The sequence below is a fragment of the Hibiscus syriacus genome, unplaced genomic scaffold (assembly GCF_006381635.1).
Source record: "Hibiscus syriacus cultivar Baekdansim isolate YM2019G1 unplaced genomic scaffold, ASM638163v2 tig00110429_pilon, whole genome shotgun sequence".
Lineage (NCBI taxonomy): Eukaryota > Viridiplantae > Streptophyta > Magnoliopsida > Malvales > Malvaceae > Hibiscus > Hibiscus syriacus.
The window spans coordinates 882,320-896,444 of record NW_024062733.1 but is presented as its reverse complement, the minus strand read 5'-3'; positions in this window follow the sequence as shown (position 1 = coordinate 896,444).

Here is a 14,125-nt window from a genome sequence, read left to right as displayed (position 1 = left end):
AGTGAATCCTTTCATGTGGAAGCCATTATTGAAAAACTTCACTCTGCTTGTATTAACTTCAAGAACTATCTAAAGCATAAGATAAAGGAAATGACAATGGAATATTTTATTGAGAGACTTTAGATTGAAGAAGACAATCGATGTGCGGCTAAAAGGCTAAACAAAATTGTGAATCAAAACATTGATAAGCCAAATATAGTGGAAGTCAAAAAGGACTTCAAGAAAAGAAAACAATCTCAAATTGAGTCTAAACTAGAACCAAAATGCAGTGTTTTCAAAAGGTAAAAATTCCAAGGAAAATGCTTTAATTGCAATAAGACAGGACACATGTCATCCGAATGTAGACTTCCAAAAAGGATTAAAACAAAAGAGACTAATACCGTGACAGAAATTTCCAATGAGGTATTTAAACTTGACCTATGTGTTGTGGTCTCTAAAGTCAACTTGGTTGATTCAAATCCAAGATAATGGTGGCTTGATACTGGTGTCACACGACATATTTGTTTCGACAATGACTCATTTGTTGAGTTGGCTCCTTGTGAGAAAGGAGAAAAGCTCTATGAGCAATATTGTAACTTCCAAAATCAAGGGGAAAGGCACTGTGATTTTGAAAATGACTTCTTGACAAGAATTCAAGCTTCAAAATGTGTTGTATGCGTCTAACATACAAAAAAACCTTGTCACTGGGACCCTCCTAAGTGTACATGGCTTTATGATGGTGTTTGAATCTCATAAGTTAGTTTTATCAAAAGGGGGAACATTTGTGGGAAGGGGATATGTATTGAATGATATGTGGAAACTCAATGATATCTCTGTAAAAGCTAAAACTATGAATAAGAATGATACTTCTTCTTCTGTTTATATGTTTGATTCATTTAATTTATGGCATGGTAGACTTGGACATGTTAATTATGATACTTTACATAAATTAATTAATTTAGAACATATTCCCTAATTTCACATTAATTATAATCATACATGTGAAACGTGTGTTGAAACAAAACTAACAATGTCTTCTTTTAAACCTATTGAAAGAAATATATAACCTCTTGATCTAATAAATAGTGATGTTTGTGACTTAAAATTTGTTCAAACTAGTGGATGAAATAAATATTTTATTACCTTCATATATGATGGCACAAAATATTGCTATGTATATTTTCTTAAAAGCAGAGATGAAGCTATAGAAAATTTTATTCATTATAAGCATGAAGTTGAAACCTAACTCAATAAAAAGATTAAGAGGGTGAGAAGTGATTGTGATGGTGAATACGTCGAACCATTTGGTCATTATTATGCACAACATGGTATTATTCATGAAGTAACACCACCATACTCTCCTTAATCGAATGGAGTAGCAAAGAGAAAAAATCAAACCTTAAAGCGACATGCTAGGAAGTTCTGGATTATCACAAAACATGTAGGGGAAGCTCAACAAATTATCTTTTAAATAAAGTACCCCATAAGAAAAAAGACAAGATACCATATGAGTTATGGATGGGAGGAAATCCCTCCTACAATTACTTAAAATTGTGGGGGAATTTACTTAAAAATGCCTTGACGGCCGTTTATCGACATGAAACTGATTCTTCACATCATCGACAATATTTTGTGACATATTTGTTGGGAAAATATGAATGAATTTATGATTATTCAATCATACCTATTCAACAATACTCTTCATGGAAAAATTATGTTCTTTTATGAAAAATGTTTAATATTTTCATGAAAAAATGTTAAGCCATTTCATAAAAAGAGTTAAGTCTTTTAATCAAAAGGTTAAGTTCTTTCATTGAAAGATCTTAACGTTTTAATCCAATTCATCTCCCTATATAAAAGTTAAGTTGTGCACATTTTCAACAATCCTTAAAAATTCCTATATTTCATTTTCTATCAAGCCATTTCCTTTCATATCTTCAAAATCCCTCCAAATTCTTTTCAGTGATAGATAAAGACAAAAATTATGTTCGATTGTTCACAACTATTGTGCTTATTGTTGTGAACATTTGTTGGTGTATCCTGAGAGATTGATGTCTAACGTTACTCAAATCATCAAGGAGAGGACAAATCTGTCTTAAGGAGACTATTCATACATTTCTTAATAAAATTTTTTTCCTTTTATTCGATTTCATTCGATTACTGATTTTATTCTAATTTTACCTTTTAATATATTTTTGGTGTGTCTTGTTACGTTATTTCTACAACATTAAATCAATTTTACTACAATCTTAAGATTGATTTCTTTTATTGTAGTTTAATCTAAAATCAAACATATTAATGTGGAAATATATTTAGATTATTATACTTTTATTTTGTATTATTTTATTTATTTTTGTTCTGATTCGATTACAGAAAAAATGTATGCTACTTCATCCAATTCTCAATCTAGATTATCACTACACAGACTCAGGCTGCGAGCCAAACGTTATCTATGACCATGAGTCATAATGAAAAGCCAACGAAATTCAACAGAGAATTTCAAAATGTGGCAACATAAAACGTTACTCTATTTGACGACATTGAATCTGGCAAAATTCTAAAGGATAATCCTCCTACTATTAGAGAGGATAAGGTAGATGATGTTATTGCCTTCAACATTACCGAATCATGGAAGCACTCTGATTTCTTATGTTGTAACTACATCTTGAATGGTTTATCTGATGTACTTTATGAAGTGTACAACGTAAAGAAAACGGCTAAGGAATTATGGGAATCATTGGACCATAAATATAAAATTGAAGATGTTGGTGCCAAAAAATTCTTAGTTGCCAAGTTCTTAAATATTTTAATGGTTGATTCTAAAACTGTTGTGAATCACGTGCAAGAATTCCAACTGATCATTCATGGTATTCTCGCAAAAGGGATGGTTATAAGTGAATCTTTCATATAGCATCCATTATTGAAAGACTTCCCTCTGCTTGGAATGACTTCAAGAACTATCTAAAGCATAAGAGAAAGGAAATGACCATGGAAGATTTGATTGTGAGACTTCATATTGAAGAAGACAATCGATGTGCGGCTAAAAGGCTAAACAAAATTGTGAATCAAAACATTGCCCAGACAAATACGGTGGAAGCCAAAAAGGACTCCAAGAAAAGAAAACAATATCAAATTAAGTCTAAACTAGAACCAAAATGTAATGTTTTCAAAAGGTAAAAATTCCAAGGAAAATTATTTAATTGCAATAAGACAGGACACATGTCATTCGACTGTGGACTTCCAAAAATGATTAAAACAAAAGAGGCTAATATCGTGACAGAAATTTCCAAGGAAGTATCTGAACTTGACCTATGTGTTGTGGTCTTTGAAGTCAACTTGGTTGATTTATATCCAAGAGAATGGTGGGTTGATACTGGTGCCACACGACATATTTGTTGTGACAAGGACTCCTTTACTAAGTTGGATCCTTTTGAGAAAGGAGAAAAGTTCTATATGGGCAACGCTGCAACTTCCAAAATCAAGGGAAATGCATTGTGCTTTTGAAAATGACTTCTGGAAAAGAATTGAAGCTTTAAAATGTGTTGTATGTTCTTGACATACGAAAGAACCTTGTCGTTGGGACCCTTATAAGTGTATATGGCTTTAGGATGGTGTTTGAATCTCAGAAGTTAGTTTTATCAAAAAGGGGAACATTTATGGAAAGGGGATATGTATTGAATGATATGTGGAAACTCAATGTTATCTCTATAAAAGCTACAACTATGAATAAGAATGATAGTCATTCTTCAGTTTATATACTTGTGTCATTTAATTTATGGCATGACAGATTCAGACATGTTAATTATGATACTATACATAGATTAATTAACTTAGAACATATTCTTTGATTTCACATTAATTACAATCATAAATGTGAAACGTGTTGTAACAACCCAATTATTGTAATTATTGAGGGCCACAAATTATGAGATATTTTAAAGAAAAGTTAGATTTTAAAATGGATAATGAGGATAATGGGAAACCAAGCTCAAATCGACACTTTCTATGGTTGAAGGCAAGTTGCCATTTCTTGAAAAATCTAGCATGTTTCTAAGTCGATAGTCGACATGTGAGTCCATGGGATCCACACAATAATTTCACTTGTCAGATACAAAAAGAAAGGGTTCCGTTCCAGCATTCTATAAATAACTTAGTTTCATCCGTTTAACTCTCTATCCACCACCATTTGGGTTTGACCAAGCATCTTATCTAAGGTTCTTCACTTCCATTAAAGCTTCAATCCTTGGTTCTTCATCGTAATCACTTGGTAGTTTCATACCAAGTTTCCATTAAAATGGCACCACATGGAGATGCTATTACTACTAGCAGAGTCTACCTTTTTGACAAAATATAAAAGAGATTCAATTTCAGGGTGGGTTCTATTACTAGATTTGTTTGTATTGTAAATTCAGGGGTTTTGACAAACAAACGTGGCCGAACTCAACCAGCTCATCGTGCTCATGGTTCATGAAATACGGGTTTAGCAAAAGTAATCCACACCCAACATTCTATATCTATCTCTTTCTCGGCTATTCTTGGAAAAGAAAGCAACTCCTCTGGGTCGTCTTCTTTGGTTTCTCACATGGCTTCACTTCTTGAAGAAATCGGTCGGGAGAACCATACTATAAGCGGCTGCAATGAGATAGAAGCTGATCCAGAACGTGATGAAGTCATGGAATAATATTGTGAGGTTCTTTATAGATGCAAAGAGGAACTCGCTAAGCCGTTCGATGAAGCTTTCTTTCTTCACTTTGAGAGCATGGTAAAGCTTAAAAAAAATTGAATATATATTAAATGTGTTGAAGTAGAAAATTAAGCATTTGTACAGAGCACACGTGAATTTGGAATCTGTGATAAAGTGAGAAGGGAAAATTTCTAAGTGAGTCATCCAAGTTTGGCAAAAGATAACATGGTCTTCTAGTTTCCAAATTGTTATGATTATGGCATGATGGTTTTATTAAGATCAATTTAGTCCCTAATTGTAGTAATTTAAAATTATAATGACTCCTAAAGTTTTTAGTTTTAACAATTGTGTCCTCAAATTAGTAATTAGATTCTAATAAGTTATTTTTGTGGCGGAGAAAATTATTTAAAGTCGTAATTGTACGATAGATTGTCCGTGTTCGTTAGAAAAAATATTGGAAGCTAGAAATCAAGTTGGTGAGCTGGAATTTAAGGGTAATATTTTGGGTTTGTTGACGACCTGAGTCCGATTTCGAAGTCCGTTTCACCAAATTCGAACCTGGTAAGTTGTTTTCATTGATTTATCACTCGATTCGATCCGTTTTTCGGATTTAAGCTCCGTTTTTGATGAAATTTATATTGTTATGTATTTGAGGAATTATTGGAAGTTGATTTCAAGATCGAGGACGTTCGAATAGAATTTATATGGTCAATCAGTATGGCACGGAAATTTAGGTAATACTTTACTACCTCTTTATGCTTTATGGATCATGTGAATATTGGTAAATGCATGAATAAGATATTATTGGTCTCATATGTATAGTTAATTAATTTCTACACTCGATCTGAGTACGATAAAAATTCAGTAAATGATTATGGTTCATATGACTTTTATAAGAAATTGATGGATTGTTAGAATTAAAATTTCAAGTTCTGTGTTTAGTGATAAATGAATCAGCTTGGATCTGTAATATATAATTTATTTCATCAAAGGTACTTGGATGAGAATACTCCGGTAGGGTAAATTACGTAAATACCCTTATATTGTAAAAAGGCAAGATTTGACCATAAAAGTTGGATAAAGGATTTTTTTAAAGACATATTGATCCGATAAAATTTCAGATGTGCATAAGAAATGCTAATTTTGTTTAGAAAATTTGGATATCTGGTTTTTAACTCCAAGGTGGTTTGTACAAGATACTAGAAGTTGTTAAGAGAATCATTTCAAGAGCATAGAATGTTCAAGAAAGCAATAAATCATAGGATCTCTATATTATAATTATTTTTTTTAAGAGTTAATATCGAAATTATTTGGTTAAGAAATTACGAAAGTACCCTTAAGAGGTAAAATAGTTCGAGTTGACCATGAATGAGAAAGTACTTTGAGGATTCGTACTTAACTCGATTAAGTACGAATTTAATTGTTGAGATCCTATTTTTGTATGGAAAATTACTGATAATTCGTTACTAACATCTGAGAAGGCATTCAACCTGGAAATCACCGAATTGAGTAAGTACATGATGAATATTTTATAGATGCTGCTCTTTTGTCAGAATTGTTTGAAAGGACTGAAGTAAATGATAAGTTTGGATTAAATAATAAGACTGGACGGAAGGAAATGATTGAAATACCCTAGATCTGTAAAATGACCACAATACCCTTGTAATGGAAATGAATCAAGAATATCACCAAGCCAGGAATGAATAGATATCCTCAAGCTTTGAAATGAATGGAAAAACATTGAACACCAAAATGACCAAAATGACCTTATGGCCTAAACTAAGTAAATGTCTTGGGCTAATTAAGGAATTCAAATAAACATAGGTGTTGTATTACCCTTAAAAGTAATGGAATATAATTTAAGTGAGTAGATCAACCCTAAAACTATGTCAATACCTGAATGGCATAAATATCATTGAATGCATGTTAGTATTCACAAGTGTGGATCGATGATAATTCTGGAAGTAATTGGCTCAGCTCAACTCTAGAGCGCATTCGATACTAAGAAGGGGATATTCGTGAGACAAATCAACCACGAATACTAGATTGACTAAATTGAACTGAAAGGTAGTACAATATGTATCTAAAATTCAGAAACGTCTGAATTACTCTGGAAAACTCTGAAGTAATTGGGATAGATTTGATTGTTATATGAGCTAAGTATCCTCAACGACTAAGGATTAAATAAGTGATTGGATGAGTCTGGAAACACTGTTGAACTTACAAGATGAAATATCTTTACGGGTCATGAACCATGAATCAAGTACGTCTGTATTTCCTGATATCGTTGAAACATGGAAATGAAATAAAGACCGTTTGAAGATCTATTCATCGATGATTACGAAGATGATTTATGGACAAGAATTGTTAGTATTAAAGAGTGAATACTCTGGAAGGGCATTGAATGAACTTGTCGACATGCATTAGTTTGGGAGTTGTGTAACTAGAGTTGTTTGATAATCTGATTGAACAATATAATGGGTATATGTCCTGAATCTGTGTTTTCTCCCTTATCAGCTCAAATCACTCTGGTCATATCTGATTCGCACAAGTAACTCAGATGCAAAGGATTCTAGATACCCCAGATTGGTTGAGTAATGAAATCACTCTCCATAAATCTGAATCTAAAATTGATTCGGTATAAAGGTTTCTGATCACTTTCCTGATGTACATGAATCATAGTGGAATTCTAAGGTATCAACATTAAATGGCTGATTAGATCAGTTAGTAATTGATTCTCTCTAATATGACCTCGTTCTTGGAATCCGATCAAATTGCATAAGTTTCGTGTTATCCATGCTGATAACTACAATGGCCTCTGAAAAATACTTGGATCCTCTAGTGTGTTCCCTATGTACTACATAATTGTTTTATTTGTTTTGAAATAAGGTACACTAAAATTTATGGTTACTATTTTATGGATGCACCGACTTAATGGTGATGGTTTATGGATTTGTATCACGGTATAAATTGTATCTTGGAGATACTGATTTGTAAAGTACAGCTCTGATCAAGCTGGAAAATTTTTATGGACCTAACGTGACTCTTAGGTAGGCTCTGCGGCCCTGAGATTATTTTCGGGTAGGCCCCGCGGCCCTAAGATGTGTTCTTAGGTAGGCTCCATGGCCCTGAAACTTTCTTGGGTAGGCTCTCAGACCCTAAGATGTTCCCTTAGGTTAACTCTTTATACGATGGGTTTTTAAACCACTATGAGATTTTACTGAGATATTATTTGTTTAGTGTACCTATCATGATTTTATCGTACTGTTGGAACACACTAGACATCCTATTTGACTTCATGAAAACGTGATAGTATGAAAGGTTTCTTATAAACTGAGATTCAAGGCATCTACTTGATGAACTACTAATGGAACCCCAGATTATTCCGCAACTGGTATACGTTTGATTAAATAAGGAAATTATGGCTTTCCATTTATCTGCATGTACTTTAACATCATCAGGTAGTTATGTATTACTGAGCTTTCCGAAGCTCACTCTATTACTCACCATTGCAGGTTAAAAGAATTGTACCATTGCAACTATCTATATCAATAAGGGAGTTCTTCCGGCGTTGTTTGCAGAGTATGGTACATATGATTAGGGGGCATGTAATTGTATTTTGTTTTATTTACGAGTCTGAAAATTTGTTTTATTTCTGAATGTTGATAAATCAATTATGGGTTATATGTTTTAATAAAAGTTTTAAATTTTCGAGATTTTTACGGTGGGTCGCTCCGGTGGCCCTAATGTGACACTCCAGATCGGATCGGGTTATCCGCATCGATCTGAGGGGGTTACACGTGTGTTGAAACAAAACTAACAAGGTCTTCTTTTAAACATGTTCAAAGAAATACAGAACCTCTTGATATAATGCATAGTGATGTTTGTGACTTGAAATTTGTTCAAACTACAGGAGGGAATAAATATTTTATTACATTCATAGATAGCAAAAAATATTGCTATGCATATTTTCTTAAAAGTAAATATGAAGCTATAGAAAACTTTATTCATTATAAGCATAAAGTTGAAACACAACTCAATAAAAAGATTAAGAGGGTGAGAAGTGATCGTGATGGTGAATACGTTGAACCATTTGGTCAATATTACACACAATATGATATTATTCATGAAGTAACACCACCATGCTCTCCTCAATCGAATGGAGTAGCATAGTGAAAAAATCAAATTTTAAAAGAAATGATGAACGCCATGCTAGGAAGTTTTGGATTGTCACAGAACATGTGGGGGAAGCTATTTTATCAGCAAATTATCTTTTAAATAAAGTACCCCATAAGAAAAAATACAAGATACCATATGAGTTATGGATGGGCTGGAAACCCTCCTACAATTACTTAAAAGTGTGGGGGTGTCTTGCAAAGGTAATGGCCCTTTATCAAAGCAAATGAAAATAGGTCCTAAAAACATCTCATTCTTTAAAAATGTATTCCCTTGTAAGACTAGGGAAATTGGCTCAAGTTTAAAGAAAAAACTTTAGAAATTATTGATGAAAATAGTCAAGACTTTCAACAAGAGATTGAAGTCGAGATAGAACCAAGAATAAGAAAAAAGGAAAGGGTAGAAAAGTTCTTTTGGATCGAACTTTCTAACATATATGCTAGAGATTGAACCTCTAACTTATAGTGAAGTTGTATGCTCATATGAAAGAACATTTTGGAAAGATGCTATCAAGAGTGAAATTGATTCCATAATGCAAAATCATATGTGGGAATTAGTGGATCTTCCTCCTGGAATTAAACCATTAAATTCTAAATGGATTTTCAAACAAAAAATAAAAACAGATGGAACAATTGATAAGTACAAGGCCAGGTTGTTTATAAGAGGTTACTGACAAAATGAAGGTCTTGATTATTTTGATACGTATTCGTTCGTATCAAGAATAACTTCTATAAGAATGATACTTGCAATTGCCACTCTATGAAATTTAAAAGTATATCAAATAGATATTAATACTGTTTTCCTTAATGGAGACCTTGATGAAGAGATTTACATGGAACAACCTGAGGATATGTAGCTCCATGAAAAGAAAAGAAAGTATGTAGATTGGTGAAGTCACTATATGGACTTAAACAAACACCAAAGAAAATGCATGAAAAGTTTGATAGTGTCATGATATCAAATGGATTTCAAATTAATGAGTGTGATAAATGTGTGTATGTCAAAACCATTGTTGATGGATATGTAATCTTATGTTTATATGTTGACGACATACTTATCGTTGGAAGTAATAATGAAATGATAAAATGTCCAAACACATGTTAAATTCAAAATTTGACATGAAATATATGGGACTTGCTAACATCCTAACATGATTTTGGGCATCCAAATCAAAAGGTCATCTGGAGGTCTTATATTGACTTAGTCGCACTATATAGACAAGATTCTAGAAAAAATTGTCAAGGATGATTTTGGTGTATCCAAAAATTCGATAGATACAAGTCAGCATCTGTCTAAAAATAAAGGTGAAAGTGTTAACCAAGGGAATATACAAGAATAATAGGCAGTCTAATGTACCTTATGAGTTGCACTAGACATGATATTGCTTTCCTTGTAACCAGTTTAAGTATATTCACAAGTAATCCAGGGAAGAATCACTGGAAAGCGATTGTGATAGTATTGAGATATCTCGGATATACTCGAAACTATAAATTGCATTATTCTAAAGATCCTACTGTGTTAGAAGGATTCTCTGATGCCAGTTGGATATCTTATATTCAAGATATCAAAGGCACAAGTGGTTATATTTTTACATTGAGGGGAGGAGTTTTATCATAGAAATCCTCAAGATAAACAATTATAACCAGATCCACGATGGAATCTGAGTTTATAGCCCTAGATAAATATGGAGAAGAGGCAAAATTGTTACGAAATTTTTGGAGGATATTCCTGAATGGACAAAGCATGTGTCCAAAATATGCATATATTGTGATAACAAAGCAACAATTGGTAGAGCACATAATGCAATATATAATGGTAAGTCGAGACACATGCGTCATCGACATAACACCATTAAATAATTAATCTCAACTGTGGTTATCTCTATTTATTTTGTAAGATCAAAATTGTAATATCCCAAAATTTGGGTAATGAACAAAACATAAGTTTTAAAAGCTTAGTGGTCAAATTAAAATTTTTGAAAAGTTCAAGGACTAAAAATATAATTTTAAAAAGTTATATATTTTGGCTTGTAAATGAATAGTTTTTCATAAAACCATAATTTTTGTGGGAATTAGAATTTTATAAGGGATTTGTATTAAAAGCTATAAAGTAGTAAAGTCAGATAAGAAATCGGATAATCAAATTGAATCAGAATTTCACGAAAATTTGAAGGATGCTAGACAAAAGTTGAAAATATTATTTCCATATTTTATAATAATAAAATTTAATGTGGATCAGTGGAATTGAAGTTAATTTATCCTATTTAACCGAAATTGGGAAATTAGTGACTAAATCATAATTTTTAAAAATTACAAGGGTAAACATGGAAAATCAAGAGTTTGATATTTTTATGGTTATGATGATATAAGGAATGATGTCATGGAGTGGAAAATGGATGAAAGTGTCAAGTTTCATTAATGGTAAAAATGGATATTCTCATTAAATGAATTTTAAATTCATTTAAATTAAATATTAGTCCAAGTGATTTAGATGATAATTATAGAAAAGACAAGACTTCTCTATCTTATTCAAGCTTGGTCGAAACTCCCATAGCAAGGTAAGGTAAATTTTTAATTTGATTTTTGAAGTTATATGATTGATTTTTGGATTAAGCTATTAGATAGAGAATTAATTTACATGAAATTCTCTATCATTTGGTATAAAAATTACATGGAGAACATGCTTGAATTGTGATATTGAATATTTGGGTATATGAAATATATGTTTGATTTTGAAGATTTGGTGGAAAATTTTTCTGTTATTGATGTTGTAGATTAATTCAAAAGCATGTATGATGATTAAAAGTATGCGTAGAAGTCTATATGATATTCGAATATTACCTAGGATTTTGGGGAGTTTGTGATTTGATTAAATTATGTTAGGGGTTTAATAATAGAAGCTTTAAAATGTTGATTAGAGGTTGATTTCATGTTTGAAGCAAGTCAGAAACCATTGAAATCATACCCTAATATATTCGACCATGGCGTTAAAGAAAGATAAAAATCATGGAAAAGTTTTTTATAAGGGTTGGAAATAATGTAAGAAGGATTTTACAAGGTTTAGAAAGTTGTTGAGTAATTTTATAATTTTGTGAAAGTTAGAGGACCTATTTGGTAATTATAAAAATTATGGTGGTTGATGTGTAATTGTTAAATAGTTGTCGTACTATGATGGAATTTGATGTTAGAATGTTGAATTTGGTGTTAGAAGGTGAAATTGGATCATTTTGGAAAGTTGGTAAAGTTTGAGAATTAACTAGAAATTATGGGAAAGGTTAGGGACTTAATTTAAAATGGTGTAATTTGGGTTATTCAAGGCTGAGATTAAATTATGGAATGCTTACTTTTAAGTTAGAATGTTGATTTGAGGATTAAAGTGTAAATTTGATAAGTTGGGTAATGGAATTCGAAAAGTCTTGAAATTCAAGGACTTAATTATAAGTTTTAAAATGTAAAGGCATCAATTGAGTATGAATTCAATACTGGAAATTATATTAGCATGCCTATTTTTAAGTTTAAATTTTGGTTTGGGATCAAAATGCAAGTTTGCTAAGGTTGATGGTTGAAATTGAATTATGGTAGTAATTAAGGATGAAATTGCAAGTTCTTAAATGTTGAAGTGTTGGTTTGAGTATATTATTAAGGTTCTGTAAATTTTAGTAATTAATTAAAAGTGGTCATAATGGTGAAGGGCCATTATGAATGAAATGGAAATATTGATATGAATTCTAAATAAAATTCATAAGCAGTGATTTAAATGCAAAGATTGTGAAAGTTGAAGTATCGAAGATGAAAATGAATATTTATGGAATTGAATAGCTATTTTGAGAAGTTTGAAGTTATGATGGGATTATTAGTTAGTTTTATATCTACTTAGTATCGATTATGTTTTATAGAAAATATTTTTCGGAATTAGATTATGTTAGTGTAATACTAACTTGTGTATTGTATATTGTATTATTTTATGATGATGACCAGACCACCAAAAATTTAGAAATCCGAGTGATTCAAAGGGGAAGGATGGTATGAGATTAAAAAGATTATCGTATAAAAGATTCGATAGTGATGTAAAGGTGAGTGCAATTATTTATTTAATTATTCTGATCGAGGAAGACTTGCGATAAGTCAACCTCATATTATTTTAGAAGCATGATTTTATTTTCATTGATAGATATCCCATAATGTCATATAAAAGAATTATGATTATTTTGGGTATGAAATTACCCAATATGTATTAAATGATACTTTTCTAAAATTATGTTCGAAGGAAATTTCTAAAGTGATTTTAAAGTATGATTCGTATATTTAATGATGAAATATTCCTTTAATGAATTCAGAAATATTTTTTGAATTATTTTAGTATATGAATTGCCAAAAATATGATTTTTATGATAATGATTGAAAAATAATTCTGAATTGGAATGTTGAATTATAAATGAATATGATATAATCTGAAAGCTCATTGTATGTTGCATTGAGTTTCGTAGGTACATTTGCCATGCCATTAAATTGAGTAATTTTGATTATGATTTGGTATATTCGTGTACATTCTGAATGGCACCGTTGGTGCAAATGTTATGATTGCCCTTGGAGTGCATATTCTGATTCTGATGATAGCACCTTGAAGTTCTTAGTACGCACATATGTCTTACTCATGTCTTGTATTCTCTTAAATATACATTAGGCTATGAAAATAAATGTGAAAGTTCTTATATGAAAAGAAAAGAATATGAAAATAAAATATGAAAGTTCTGAAATGTGTCTGAATGAAAAATAGATCTTGAAAGTGAATATGAAAGCTCTAAAATGTATCTCAAATGAAAATAAATATGAAATGATTATTATGTCGAATAATGTTTATCATGATTTTTAATAAAATCATGAGATGATGATTTTCAGGTTTCTGATGAGGAAAAATGGCTTTAATAACTCGGTTTAAAAGTTCAATAATTTTATTTAGAATTTATTTTATGTTTTAAAGTATTTATGATATTTTATGTTTTATCTCACCTTAGTTGTATTATTGCCTCACTAAGTTTTACTTAGCGCATGATGATTTTCATGCGTAGGTTCGGATATAGAAAAGAACTTGAAGAGGAGCCTCTTGAGCCTCTTTTCAAAAAATCGTACCTAATATCAATATCAGTAAGACATCTTATCTTTGACTTATTATTCGTATGTATATTATATCTGTTAGTTTGTTTTATCAAATTTATTTTAAAAGGGCTTGTAATAGTAAACTATGACTATTTTATCTGGGCAGATTTACTTATATTCGTTTTTATAC